Source organism: Petaurus breviceps, unplaced genomic scaffold, assembly GCF_028583685.1.
Source record: "Petaurus breviceps papuanus isolate PSGF00001 unplaced genomic scaffold, PetGlider_PUasm1.0 90416, whole genome shotgun sequence".
NCBI lineage: Eukaryota > Metazoa > Chordata > Mammalia > Diprotodontia > Petauridae > Petaurus > Petaurus breviceps.
Window position 1 is genome coordinate 1,389,538 of NW_027187244.1, and position 13,396 is coordinate 1,402,933.

Consider the following 13,396-nt stretch of genomic DNA (forward strand, 5'->3'; position numbering starts at 1 on the left):
GAGCTTAATTTCCAGAGGTCTGGGAGTAGGAGCCTATACCAACTTTTGCAAACCATCTAGCCCAGTGAGGAGTGGAGTTCAGAGCAACTTGTGAAGGCAACTAATTCATCAACTCTGCCACATTTGGAAGTGAACCTTGGATGAATTCTTTTTCTTTCTGAATTTTTTATAATAAACTAGATTTAGGTTGTGCCCACAATCCTCTAGAAGCAAGGTTGTAAAAGGGATAGTATGTCCTAGGTGTTTGGGGGAAAATTATTTAAAACTTCTATGCTTGCTATATCTTCTCAGTAAATGTACCTTTGTAAAGGTTAATTGGTTAAATGAAATGGAAGCAATAATATTTGGAGGTTATGGATGATATAAGAGAGATACAAATTATAAATGGTAATTGATTTTGGGAGCAACTAGAATGGGGACTTGAGTTAATAGCATTAAAAAATTATCCCAAATCTTCAGGTATATCCCTAGAAACTTAATTGGAGAGACATGTAGATATACTTGCTTGGGGGGGTCCTGATCCATCAGTGTGATTGAAGTTCAGATAAGAATCTTAAGAGCTTATATTGGTTATACAAGTTTCAAAATGCTACATAAATGTTAGCTATTGTTAACTGGTCTATTCTATGGCCCATTATAAGACTCAGATATATCCTAAAATTAATTTGATTTGCTAATTCAAGCATCCCTCAAATAACATTTGCATTTTACTTCTGGGCAACTAGTGCCTTAAATCAAAGAAATGAAAATCATGGGAATTTTGAGCATCCAACACACCCAAGGCTCTGATATTTCCATTTTCATGTAAACTAGCTCTCCTGTCATCTAACTTGTGGGCAAGATACTTTAATTGGAGAGGTATAATTATCACCCTGCAAGATAATGCAGACAAACAGTTAAGGTGTGTGTGTGTATACATATGTGAGCATGTGTGTGTGTACTGAGAGAAGGAATAAGGGTAGGAAGGGCCTTAAAAATGGGAATTTTAGTTTACAAAATGTGATAAATTAGTAAAAATGGCAAATTCTTTATTTTTTTCTGTAATAGACCCAAGTTTTCAATTTTTCTAAGTGATGCATTTTGGTTGTTGATAGGGATGAATTTTTAAAAGGAATTTTTACCTTGGATACATTTCATGGATAGCCATGAAAACATGTTATTTGTATGTAAATATATACAGAGGAAATTGTAGCATTATGTGAGTAGAGCTATGATAAAATTTTAATTTTATGTCAGTAGAGGCATTGTTTGGTACTTCTTGTTTCTTTTTATTAGATGAAAATGCTACTTGTCTTGAATATTGTCTTATTATGAGTACTTCACAATTCAGTAAGCCAGAAAGAGTAGGTTTGTAGGAGTCACAAACAGTTTTCAGAGAAAGTGTGGTGCTGTATGTGTGTGTGAGTGACAGAGAAAGAGAGAGAGAGAGAGAGAGAGAGAGAGAGAGAGAGAGAGAGAGAGAAAGCTTATTTAAATGTATCACCTCTAATCCAGATGTTCTCAGATTGCTACAGATCTTTCTCCAATAAGAGAAGTAATTTGATTGAATGGAGCATGCATCACTCATTTTGTTCCTAAGTCAGAAACAATGCATTTTTCTTCGATAAATTGAGTTAATAAAAGATTTATGGCATTTTCCATGGTGAGAATTACATGCAAATATGGCATGTTCCTGGAAGAGGAGTGAGAAGACAGTCTTTTAGAACTGGGATTTTAAATTGACTACACTTCCCATTCAAGTTTATAACAGTGTACATTAAGCCATGCACACCTCACCATTACACCAAATGGACTTGGAATGAAAAAGCCCAAATTATATTTGAAGAAAAAAAAAATCTAGACATTGGAGGTAAGATAATTTGTGCTTTGTAATGCATTTTGCAATCAGTTGGATTTACCCTGAGGTGCTAGACATACATCTAATTGTTTCAACATTTCAGGTCTCTGAGTTCTATGCCACAACTGCATTATTTTAGAGGGTACTGACAGCTGTAATCCACATTATAAATACATAATATATGCTAGTGTGAAACCCAGTAATTATGTCCTTAGCCAGTTTTTATAAGTAGAGGTTTAAAAGAGCTCTGAGATAAACTGGCCAGAATGAAGCAAAATGAGTTCTCAGTAGCCCATCATGTCCAAGGGGAATAGAATCAGTGATGAGGATGGAAAATGTTAAGGGGTGGGGTAACTCCTCTTTTTCCTTCACATCTTGCCCCAATATTATAATATAAAAACATCCCTGAATTGGACAGAAGTCAACTGAATAACTAAAGCATTGAATTACATTGAATGTTTTCCAGCTTGTTCTTATGAAAGTCATTTCTGCTTTTTGATCATTTTCACTTAATTTACAAGCATTTGAATATACCAACACCAAGATTTGAAGGACTCAGAACTTGGAAATTGTGTTTTGGGGGTGGCAGTCACTTTGCTAATCTAAAGAACCTCATACTTGATTATGCTTTATCAACTCACTATCACATTCTATACAGTGATTCTTCCAAACCTTTTCATCCCTCTACAAACCTTTTCCTCACCCCTTATATTTTACTGAAAAAAATTAAGGCCAATCATATGAGCTCTCTCTTCTTCCCTCTTCCTTGTCTCCTATCACTTAGATGCATTTTTTACTTTCTCCTCATTCACTGCTCTATCACATGATGAAGTGGCCTTACTCCTTACTAAGGCTAACCCTATTCTATTTCATACTATTCCCTCCAACAGATTACTTCCTCTGTTGTCCCCACTCTTTCACTTATTTTTAATCTCTCCCTGTCTTCTGGCTCATTCCTAGTATTCATGCATACAAACATGCCCATTTCTCCCCATTCTGAAAAAAAACTTCACTTTATCTTTTGATACCGACTATCATTTTGTATCCTTTCTTTTTTTATTGTTGTTCAGTTGTTATTGTTATTTTTTTTTGTAGTCATTTGACTCTTCATGACCACATTTGAGGTTTTCTTGGCAAAGATACTGGAGTGGTTTGCTATGTCCTTCTCCAGCTCATTTTACAGATGAGGAAACTTAGGCAAATAGGGTTAAGTGCCTTGTCCATGGTCAACTAGTGAAGGTCTAAGGCCAGATTTAAACTCAGGAAGATCCTGACTCCAAGACTGGCACTCTGTCCACTGCAACACCAAGCTGCCTTACTCAAAAAAGGCCATCTACAATATGTCCTTGTATCTATCCTCACTTTCTTCTTAATCCCTTTTAATCTGATTTCTGACCTCATTCTACTGAGACCTCTTTCCAAAGATGTCAATAATTTCTTAGCTGCCAAATCCAATAACCTTTTCTCAATCCTCATTCTCCTTGATCTTTCTGCAGCCATTGACAATGCCGATGACCCTTTACTCCTATATATTCTCTTCTTTCTAGGTTTTTGAGATACCATTTTCTTCTGGTTCTCCTCCTACCTATCAAACTGTCCCTCAGTCATCTTGTCTGGATGCCTGATCCAGATCACTCTGATTAAGGGTGGGTTTCTCATGGGACTCTATCCTGAACCCTATTCTTTTCTCCCTTCATACTATTTGGTGATTTCATCAGGTCCCATGAATTTAATTATTATCTCTATATCCATGATTCTCAAATCTACTTATCCTGACTCAAACTCTCTGCTCATCTCCAATCTCACATTTCCAACTGCCTTTCAGACATCTCAAACTAGATGTCTGGTAGCTATCTTAAGCTCAACATATGCTAAAGAGGCCTCATTATCTTTCTCCTTAAGCCCTTCCTGATTTCCATCTTTCCCTATTATGTAGAGGGCAATACCATCCTTCCAGTACCTCAAACCCACAATCTAGGAATTATCCTAGATTTCTCACTATCTCTCATCCCCTATATCCAAGGTGTTACCAAGATCTGTCAACTTCATCTGTGTAACATCTCTCAAATATAGCCTCTTCTCTATCCTGAAACTGCCACCGTTCTAGTGTAGGCCTTCATGATCTCACACCTGGATTATTGCAATAGCCTGCTGGTAGGATTTCCTGACTCATTCCAACCCATCTCTATTCAGTTATCGAAATTATTTTCCTAAAGTGAAAGTCTGAACATGTCACTCCATCTACACCTCCTTCCTCACAGCTACTCCAGGATCAAATACAAAATGTTCTGTTTGGCATTTAAAACCCTTCATAAACTATCTTCCTCTTACCTTTCTAGTCTTCTTACACCTTACTCATTGATACATTTTTCTTTGATCTATGGACAGTGGTCTCCTGGCTGTTCCACAAAGACACTCCATTTCTCACCTCTGGGCAATTGCTACAACTGTCCCTCATTTCTGGAATCCTTTCTCTCTTTAAGTCCACCTACTGAGATCCCCTGTTTCCTTGAAATTCTTCCTAAAATTTCATTTTTTATATGAAGCCTTTCCCAATCACTCTGAATTCTAGTGCTTTCCCTCTATTAATTATGTCTTATTTTTCCTATGTACAATTTATTTTGTATTTGCATGTTATCTTCCCCTTTAGAGTATAAACTCCTTGAGTGCAAGGACTGTCTTTTGCCTCTTTTTGTATCCCCTTTGCTTAGCACAATTCCTGCTACATAGTAGGTGCTTAATAACTAATGATTTATTGATATGGATGCTCCCTTCAGTTATGCAGATAACAAACTATAGATAATTGCCTATTTTGTTTCTTTAGTCTATGTATTTACATAATTATTTTTTTTACAGAAGTTCCATCCAATGCACCAGAAGGGTGATAGAACACTATCATATTTTCCTCTCTCATGAAACATTTATTTTTTTAATTAAAATATGTATTTGTATCCCTGGCACTTAGCATAATTCTTTACATTTAGCAGGCATTTAAATGGTTTACCTAATAGCCAAAATAATAGCCAACAGGCTCTGTCTGACAAAATTGCAGAGCTGTAAGTACAATTTGGTAAGGGTACAAAGAGAACTAGGCAGATGATAAATCTTTTGGAATATGGAACTCATGCAAGAAAGATGAAAGGGAATTGAATGACTGAGGGCAAGAAGTTTATATAAAGTTATTAGATCAAAGAAGATCTCCATCCTAAGTCAAATCAAAGTAGGACAGAAGGGTACTTCATTCTGTCATGAGATTTGAAGATTTTTTTTATTTTTGTTGGATGTAAACAATTTTCTAGAAGTAAGAATTTTGTAGCATTTGAAATTATTTTTTTAGGAAATTGAAAAAGTTAGTGTCAGCTGAGGCCTGTAATTCCTATTTCAATGAGGCAGACTTGAAAATTTGATATCACTTAAATTTATGAGCAGACAAGAGTCATTTCGGCATTGTTCTTACAGACAAGCACATTCTAAGAAAAAGGGCATGGTATCCTAATATTAGGGCATCATGAGTCAAATAGTATTTATTAACTACCTGACATTTGCTATGCCCTGTGTTAGGCACTAGAGGTACAAAGAAAAGTGAAAAAAAGGAAAATAAACAAAAAACTACACGTGCTCTCAAGGATCTCATGGTCTAAAGGGGGAAGCAACATGCAAACAACGATGTACAAATGAGATGTAGACAGGGAAAATTAAATTCCTTCAGAGGGAAGTTACTAAAATTACGAGGAAAAATATCTTGCAATAAGGGACTTTAGCTAAGACTTGAAGGGATCTAGGATAGCTGGGAGGTGAGGAAGGGGAAGGAGAATTCCAGGCTTGGGGAATAGCCAGTGAAAATCCACAGGGTCTAGAGATGAAGTTATGTGAGGAATAGCAAGGAGGTCAATGTCACTGCATGGAAGAGAGTAAGATGTAAAAAATTTGGGAAAGGTAGAAAGGAGCTAAGTTATGAAGGGCTTTGTAAATAAAACAGGAAACTTTATATTTGGTACTGGATGAGATAGGGAACAATTGAAGTTTACTAAGGAGTTGATATAGTCATATATTTTAGGAAGATCGATTTAACAGTTGAGTCTAAGATGAATCAGAATGTGGAGACTTGAGGCAGGGAGATAAATCAGAAGGCTATTGCAATAGTCTCGGCATGAGATGATTAGGGCTTGGGATGGTGTTAATGTCAGAGGAGAGAAAGGGGCCATATGTAAGAGATTTTATGATAAAATTAACAGGCATTGACAATAGATTGGAGAGATGAAATTTGACTGAAGAGTCAAGTGTGACACCTAGATTGTGAGCCTGGATGACTGGAGGGATGGGGATACCTTCCAAAGTAACAGGGAAGTCAGGAAGGAGAGAGCACTTGGTGAGAAAAATGAGTACATTTTTGGACATGTTGAGTTTAAGGTGTCTGTCAAAATCCAGTTCAAGGAGTCTAAAAGGCAGTGGAAAATGTGAGCCTTGGGACAGAAATTAGGGCTGAATGAGTAGCTATTAAAGTAATCTACATGGAGATGATAATTGAAGTGATGGGAGCTTAAGAGATTACCAAGAGAAATAGCAGAGAAAGAAGGGTCTCAGGACAGAGCCTTGGGGAACCTACACTTTTAGGTATCATGATATGGATTAAAATTCCTAAAAGAAGTAGAGGTTAGATAGGTAGGAGGAAAACCAGAGAAGAGTAGTGTCACAAAAACCTAGAGAGAAGAGATAATCAAGGACAGGAGAATGATTAAGTGGCAAAGTCTGCAGGAGGACCAAGAGGGACCATTATTGAGAAAAAAAGTCATTATATTTGACATTAAAGAAGAAATGGTTAGTACCTCTGGAGAGATAAAGGTGATAATTCCCTTATTTTATGCCCAGGTCAGACTATGCTTGGTGTGTGAACACAACTGCTATGGGCACCATTTTTAGAAATTTAATATTTAAGCATTTTTTTTATTTTTCAAATTTTGAGTTCCAAATTTTCCCCCTCCACTTCTTCCTCCCACTCAGAAAGCAAGCAATTTGACATAGATTATACATGTGTAGTTATGCAAAACACATTTCCATGGAAGTCATGCCATGAAAAAAAGAAACAAACAACAAAAAAGAAGCAAACAACAATGACAAAAAGTAAAGAAAAAGCATATTTGATCTGCAATCAGGCTCCACCAGTTACTTTTCTGGAAGTGGATAGTATTTTTCATCATTTCCTTGAGAATTGTCTTGGATCATTGTGTTGCTGAGAATAGCTAAGTTATTCACAGTTGATCATTGTATGATATTGTTATTACTATGTACAATATTCTTCTGGTTCTGTTCATTTCACTTTGTATAAATTCATGTAGGTCTTCCCAGGTTCTTTTGAGAGCATCCTGCTCATCATTTCTTATAGCACAATATATTTCCATCACAATCATATAAGCAACTTGCTCAGCCATTCCCCAATTGATGTACATGCTCTTAATTTCCAATTCCTCGCCACTGCTAAAAGAGCTGCTATAAATATCAGATATCTACTGTGGATAGCACAACTCCTGGTGGACTTACTATATTGTTAGAATGCTAAACACACATTTACCTGAGAGACTTTTATGGAGAACTCACACAAGGCAAGTGCTCATATGTAGGTCAGAAGAAGTGATACAAAGATACTCTCAAGGTCTCTCTGAAGAACTTTGAAAACAATTGTGAGACATGTAAGACACAGGCCCGGTACCTCCCACCATGGCATGCTTGCATTAAAGAAGGAACTGTGCTCTATTAGCAAAGCAGAATTTCAATAGCTCAAAGGAAACATTAGATGTGCATATTTAAAGACATTGCTGCTCCAAATGTTCATATAGACTATTTGTGTCCGACCTGTGGGAGAGCCTCCCAAGCTCATATTGTTCCAATCAGCCATAGTCAGACATACCATACCTTGATCCTAACATAGTAATGTCATTTTGGTCCTCTTCAAGAATGTAAGACAAAAACCAGAACTCTCCAAATCTCAGATTATATGATTCTAACACAAACTGACAAAGTGATCCTAGTCAAACCATTCTAGTTTTTTGTTTTGTAGGTTTCTTGTATACAAAACAATAATGGTAAATTTAGTATTGAGTTTGTTTATTTGAGAATATGAAGTTAAACAATTTTGAATAAAAAGAAAGATAAAGGGAAAACAAAATTATCAAATTATGGCATTTTAAAGTTCTAAATTAAAGATCATCAAATTGTAATCAATTCATTAAATCTAGTACATCAAACATTATTTAAATGCTGATGACATATTAACCACCATGCTAGGCACTGGGAATATAGAAAGCTTACAGAAGACATGATTGCTGCCCTTACATAGTTTGGTGATCTAATAGAAAAAAAACAAACATGTATTATTATAACACAAAACATCACATTGCAAAGTACATTAAGGGGGGGCAGAGCCAAGACGGCAGAGTAAAAATATGATTTCCATGCAGCTCCCTCTTCCACCTCCTCCAATTCATGCATAAAATGACTCTAAACAACATTGGAGCTACAGAACCCACAAAATGACAGAGAAAAGCTAACTTCCCACTGAAGACAACCTGGCAGGCCAGCAGGAAGGGGCCAGCAGAGTGCTCTGGGACCAGAGGCCAGCCCTGCATGAGCCAGAGCCTTAGGGCAGCCACAACCAGCTGCTGGCTGGAGGAACTTCAGATCACCAGCAGCTGTGGTCGTTTCCAGAATAATCAACCCATAGATGCTAAGGACAAAGTGAGAAGTCAGTGCAGTGTGGACTTTGGGAATTGGGAGTCTGGGAGTACAGTCTTGCCTTTGCCCCATGGAGGGAGAAGTAGCTGAAGCACCTTGGTCGTGCAGTTGCTGCCATATGGCTGCTTCAGAGCTCCTGGCCTACAGATTGTAGGGGGACCACGCAACCATTCTGAGGGGTAATTGCTCTTGCTTTAATCTGCTTGGATCTGGATAACTGTTTAGGGTGGAGGTCTTGGGATGCATGACCAGTGTGCCAGAGTGTGTAGATGCTTCAGAGAGGGCAGCCAACTAGTAGCTATGGCAGCTGATAAAACCCCAGTGATTGGGAAAAAGCTCCCCTTTCTGGTAGCAGAGTTCTACTGTGGCAAAAAGCTCAAAAGTCAAGTAATAGAGTGGCAACATGAGCAAGTAAAGGAAGCAAAGCAAGCTCAGAATCCGACTTTACACTCCTATTTTGGGAGCAAAAAGGATTAAAGTATGCAACAGGAGGAAGACAAAGAAGTAGAACTCCTTCACCAAAAGCTTCCAAGAAAAATATGAGCTGGTTACAGGCAATAGAGGAGCTTAAGAAGGATTTTGAAAACCAAATAAGAGAAGTGGAAGAAAAATTGGGAAGAGAAATGAGAATGATGCAAGAAAAATTATGAAATGATAGTCAACAATGTGACTGAAGAAAATAGCACCTTAAAAATAGGCTACCTCAAATGACAAAAGAGGCTCGAAAAGCTAATGAGGAGAAAAATTCCCTTAAAAAGTCACATTTGCCAGATGGAAAAAGAATGTCAAAAGCTTACTGAAGAGAATAATTCCTTCAGAATTAGACTGGAGCAAATGGAAGCCAGTGACTTTATGAGAAATCAAGATACTATTAAACAGATCCAAACAAATGAAAAAATAGAAGGCAATTTGAAATATCTCATAGGGAAAACCACTGACCTGGAAAATAGATCCAAGAAAGATAATTTAAAAATTATTGGACTACCTGGAAGCCATGATCAAAAAAAGAATCTAGAAATCATCCTTCAAGAAATTCTCAAGGAAAATTGCCCTGATGTTTTAGAACCAGAGGGCAAAATAGAGGTACAAAGAATCCACTGATCACTTCCTGGAAAAGATCCCAAAAAGAAAACTCCTAGGAATATTATAGCCAGGTTCCATAGTTCCCAGATCAAGGAGAAAATATTACAAGCAGCCAGGAAGAAACAATTTGAATATTGTGGAAACACAATCAGGATAACACAGGATCTGGTAGGTTCTACACTGAGGGATTGAGGGGCTTAGAATATGATATTCCACAGGTCAAAGAAGCTGGGATTAAAACCAAGAATCACCTATCCAGCAAAACTGAGTATCATGGTTCAGGGGAAAATATGGTCATTCAGTGGAATAGAGGACTTTCAAGCATTCTTGATGAAAAAAACCATAGCTGAATAGAAAATTTGATATTCAGATATAAGAAGTAAGAGAAGCATGAGAAGGTAAAGAGGGAGAATAAATTAAAAGGAATTTATCAAAGTTGAACTATTTATATTCCTACATGGAAAAATGATCCTTGTAAATTATGAAATTTTTCTCAGCATAAGATAAGAATAGTTGAAGCAAATAAAAATGTGTATATATGTATACATACATACATACATATATATAGGAGGGTATATGGCTATATGAATACATATGTGAGTGTGTGTATATATGTGTACAGGTATACTTAGACAGAGGGCACAGGACCAATTGAATAGGAAGTGATGGTACTTAAAAGGTGAAATTGAGAGGTAAGAGAGGGATATAATGAGAGGAGATGGGGAGAGACAGAATGAAGTTATCTCTTATAGAAGAGGTAAGGGAAGCTGTTACAATGGAGGGGAAGAACAGGAAGGCAAAAGGGAATGAATGATCTTTACTCTCATCGAATTTGGGTCAGGGAGGGAATGACATACACACTAAATAGGATATCTCACCCTATAGGAGAGTAGGGGGGAAAGGGATGAAAAGGGGTGTGATGGAAGGGAGGGCAGGTCATGGGGGATGGAATTTGGAAGCACCTACTTTTGAAAAGGGACAGGACTGAAATAGACAATAGAAGAAGTGCTGGGTGGGATAGCATGGAGGGTAATATAGTCAGTCTTTCACAATATATCCACTATGGAAATGTTTTGCATAACTACACATGTATAACCTATATTGAATTGCTTATCTTCCCAGTAAGGGTGAGTGATGATGGAGGAAGGGAAAGAATATGGAATTCAAAGTTTTAAAATCAAATGTTTAAAAAGCAATAATAATAATAATATGTATATTATTATTATTATTATTTGAAATGCACTGGGAAAAATGGGAAGAAAATCTGTAACTCAAATTCTTGTGGAAATGAATAATGTAAACTAAAAATAACCATAAAATTTAACTAAAAAATATTAAAGAAAAAAGTAAAAGAAAAGCACTTTAAGTAATGAAGAATGAGGGTCAATGTGAACACTGACAAGGAAGGTTTAACTAAGGAAAATAATATAAATGACTTTCTAAAGAATATGGCAATCGAAGTGAACTTTAAAGCCGAGGTAAAAATTCAAATAGTTGTGAGAAGGAAGGTGGGCAATTGAGGCATAGGTCATAGTGTAAACCAAGCCATGTGGGGTTTGGAAGGGAAATTTATATTGAGGGGATATACTTTCTTTTTTGCTTGTTTGTTTGCAGTATCATAATGGAGGAAAGCAATTTTAGTGTTAAACAAGTGAAGTTTGGAGGACCATGAATGATAGGCAAAGGATTTTGAATTTACTAGGAAGTAACTATTAGGAGCCACTGAACATTTCTGAATAGAAGAATTACATGACTAGATCTCTGAATAGTTTCTCAGGAGCATGAATAATGGCTTAGAAAAGGGAGAGAATTGAGAAAAGAAGAACTATTAGCAAACTAATGAAATAATCCAGTCCAGGCAAGTGAAAGTAAGGAGTTGTACTAGGCATGAAAATTAGAGAGAAGAAGAAAATATGATTATGTACATGTTATATACACATAATGTATTTATAATATATAGCATGGTTAATTTACTAGAGACATATAGACACATATACATATACATACTATATACTTGTATACATATACACACATATACTGATGAATACTTATACAATATATACCCACATACATACATACATAATCATTGTATAATATACATATGCATATATATACACATACATGTGTATGTATATCTATATATCTATCTATATATATTGGTCGATAGATACAGATAGGTAGATATATAGGTGGATAAATAGATGATAGATAGATAGACAGACAGACAGACAGATAGATAGATACATAGATATGAGGATATTGAAGCCTAAAGAGGGCCTCAAACTTTCTTAATGTCATATCTTACCTGTTTATCTAGGATTTGAACAAGCAGCAAGAAAATACAGATTGCCTATCAGCCAGCACCATACCATCCATATGTGGAACCATTTGTTACAGCAGTATACTTTTCAGGGCTGTACACATCGATGGTGAGGTTGACATACACATTGCTAGAGCTAGCTCCATGTTTGGGAAGCTCCAAAGGAAAGTGTGGGATAGGAGAGGTATTAAATTGCCTACCAAACTAAAGGTCTACAGAGCTACTATGCAGACCTCACTGTTCTATGTGAAACCTGGACAGTTTACAAACTTCATGCCAGGAAACTGAATAACTTCCATTTGAATTGTCTTAGGAATATTCTGAAGATTACCTGACAAGATAAGGTACTGACATTGAAGCACTTACTAGAATTGAACTCCCAAACATTCACACTCTACTACAGAGAATGAAACACCAGTAAGTTGGCCATGTTGTTCAAATACAAAATGTACTTTTTCCTAAAAGACTATTTTATGGAGAACTCACAGAAGGCAAGTGATCACATGGAGGTGAGAAGAAATGATAAAAGGATGCCCTCAAAGTCTCTCTGAAGAACTTTGGAATTGATTGTGTGACATGAAAGATAGTAGCCAACCAGAATGGTGTGTCCTCACCAAAGAAGGAACTGTGCTCTATGAACAAAGCAGAATTTCAGTAGCTCAAAAGAAATGTGATATGCCCAAATTTAGAGACATCACTACTCCAAATGTCCATGTGGAATATTTGTGCCCAACCCGTGGTAGAGCCTTCCAAACTTGTATTGTTCTGATGAACTACAGTCAGACACATTGTACCTTGACCCCAATTTATTGGTCATTTTGGTCCTTTTTAGAATTAAAGACAACAGTATAGGTTTTAAACTCATTGAGGGTAGGGAATATATCTTGTTTACTCTTTGAATTTATGTGGATTAACGTAAACTTTTATAAATAGTATGAACTTAATAAGAAGTTACCACTCACTAGAGGGAATATAACTTTACATTGTTATAAAAATCAAATAAACAAAAAGAAGATATTTCCAAAGATACTGGGGTCCAAAGTTAAATTTATAGTACATATAATGTTTTTTTATTGGAAAAAATCTTATGTTCCGTAAGAAGCCTGGGTTTAATTCTGGTTGAATTTTTTTTTTTTAAGCAATTGGGGTAAAGTAACTTGCTCAAGGTTTACACGGCCAGGTGTTTCTGGGTTGGTGCCAGCCCATGCTTTTACTCTCTGAGCCAGTGTCTGAGCCCGGGATTCGATCTCCAGGTTGTCCTGACACTGGAGCCGGTGCCCTTACTCGCTGTGCTACCTGGCCGCCCCTTAATTGTTGAAATTTTGGACTTAATGTCATAGTGAAAATAGAATTAGTGTTTGAAATAGGGAATGTGGGTTTGAGTTCCAGCTCAAACCACTTTCTCTTTTTGTGTTTAATAAAATTAC